This window comes from Lactuca saligna, chromosome 4 (genome assembly GCF_052625555.1).
Source record: "Lactuca saligna cultivar CGN05327 chromosome 4, ASM5262555v1, whole genome shotgun sequence".
NCBI classification, from domain to species: Eukaryota; Viridiplantae; Streptophyta; class Magnoliopsida; order Asterales; family Asteraceae; genus Lactuca; species Lactuca saligna.
This window is the reverse complement of record NC_136420.1, coordinates 133189691-133192514: the sequence shown is the minus strand read 5'-3', so window position 1 is coordinate 133192514 and position 2824 is coordinate 133189691.

Here is a 2824-nt window from a genome sequence, read left to right as displayed (position 1 = left end):
AGTCTCCAAAAGAACCTGAAAAACATTAAACCACAACTGTAAGCCCGAAAGCTTAGTGAGATACCCCCAAAATACCAACCACGTATACGCCCTTCCAGGCCACGACCTTCCGGTCCAAAACATATTGCCTTCCGGCCCATAACATATCGCCTTCCGGCCCATAACATATTGCCTTCCGGCCCATAACATAAAAAGCATACATAACATAACAGAACATAGAACAACCATGCATATCGGGTCAAACTCCAGTCTAAACAACCCTGTGCACATAACATTCAATCATATAACAGTTCCCAGTCAACAAATCGATCAAGCAGATCACATAACATATCATTACCCTAACCAGGATACCGACCTAGCCGATCACGAGCATATATCACCCTACGTCTCAGTCAAAATACTACTTACACACATACGCCTTTCCAAGCCATGACCTTCCGGTCCACATAATGTAGAATGCCTTCCGGCCCATATCAAACAATACCATAACAAACAACTATCCGGATTTCCATCCGGTAAAAGGGTCGGCCTTGGTGCCGTAGACCCTATCGATATAGTGAGGATAACTCACCTCAAAACTGCCGGCTGAAAGGATAAGATGTCGCTGCTCCGAACTCCAACACGAACTCCTCCACTGAACACCAAAACACTCAACTCAATATATACCCTTAATTACCAAAATACCCCCGGAAGACAACTGGTCAACCTTGGACAAGGTCAAAGTCAACCCCTGACTGACTCTACTCACCGAGTCAACCCGATGACTCGCTGAGTCCCCAAGCTCAGAACTTCCCTCAACCCATGACCTAACTCGCCGAGTCACCCCGAGACTCGCCGTGTCCAACAACTCTGAGTCCACTCGCACCCAACTCACCGAGTCATCCCTTGACTCACCGATTCTCGACTCAACCAGAAAATATTGGGACTCTTCGACAAGACTCGTCGAGTCCAAGAACAGACTTGCCGAGTCTAAGGCTTTCTTCAACCTACTCGCCGAGTTGTTCATCCAACTCGTCGAGTTCCAGCTCATCTTCAAGCAACTCGTCGAGTCCAACCTCGTGACTCGCCGAGTACAACCGGTCTGAATCCAAACAGAAGTATTCCAGGCCATGCAATTGATCCAAAACATAGATCTAGCCTCCTACAACCCATCCATCACGTAAAGTGGCAAACTTTACGTGAATCCAAAGAGATCTAGGCCTTTTTACTCTAGGGTTTGGGGTTTGGGACAAGATAGCTCCATCAACAACACAAGAACAGGGACTTTAATGCTCTTAGGACCTTCTCCACTCCAGATCTGAGGTAGCAACCTCAGATCTATCCTTCAAACTCAAGATACCACAAATCTAAGCTTCCCACACAACCCAAAATGAAGAACCTAGAAGAACACAACCCAAGAACGAGATATTACCTCAAAAGAATGCCCCAACTGCAATAAGACTCGAATCCAAGCAAAGCCCTTTGATCCAAGCCTCTTCTCCTTCAAGATTTCTTCAACAAACACCTCCCCATGCTCCAAATGCACTCCAATCTTTCACAAACACGATTTCTAGGGTTTGTGGACTTCAAGGGGGATCAAAGAGGCTGGGGAGGGGACATATTGTTCTTTAAATAGGGCTCGTTCCCCGAATTTAGGGTTTTCTCCACTCAGCACCTACTCGCCGAGTCCATCTTCGGACTCGCCGAGTAGGCCACTTGACTCGCGACCAAACTCTTGCGATTCCGGGATGTTACATAAAAACTCGAATTTTAGATCGAGCGATATTTTTGATGGGTTTTGAGCTATCTAACACTTCCTAAGTGTACATGCAACCCTAATAACCTTGGATCTATGTTTGTCTAATTATCATGCAAAGTTGAATTCCAAGGTTATATTCCTATCTAGCATACATAGGGAACAATTTTAACTTGAATAGTAGATAGAATAACTTACCTTGTTGTTGTTTGTGTTCCTTGAAACCTTGTGAGCCTAGCACCCCAAGTGTGATGCCTCAAATGCTTCACACAACACCAAATGCTCTTGGAAGAACTTATGAGAGAACACACACTTCTCAAAAATCGGCCAAGCCCTCTTGTTTCTTTAGTGTAGCCGATTTTGGTGGAGAATATGTTTCTTATATAGTGTTGACACATCTAGGGTTAAACCCTAATGTGTCATGACTCTTCATTTCCATGACCCATGGGTTTGTAACTCCCATGGAGCATCCATGGAGCATCCTATGGGTAGAACCCAACTTGATAATCCATGGAGCCTCTTAGCCTACTATACAAGATATGGATGATTTACATAATCAACCCATATATTTAATTAGTTATCTTTTGATCACATAATTAATTCTTGATCAAACTAATCAAATAATATTATTAATATATTAGAACTTATAATATATTAATAATCTCCAAGTGTTATTTCTCTCATTTAGTCTATCCAATTGCATGGTGCGATGCAATCCAAATGGACCATGCCGGGTCGGGTCAAGTACATACCAGAAATAGTTATGGACTTAGACACCTTATCCAACAGTCTCCCACTTGGATAAGTCTAATAACTATTACTGCAAGTATGACTTCAGGAACCGATCGGCAATCGTAACTCTTTACAAGGTTTCTCGGAACTGAGAAGATGATGGTACGCCATTTAAGATAAGTGATCATATAATCCTCTGTTCTAGATATCAGTCGGACAAATACACGGAACAACGTCTTACTTATTGTCCAACAGTTTGTTTCCCGATTTCCGATTTGTTTGATAAAGAACTTCATTGAACACATCAACTTAGTTCTGACCGGGCCCGGTACATAGGTCAAAACAAAATCATCGAGG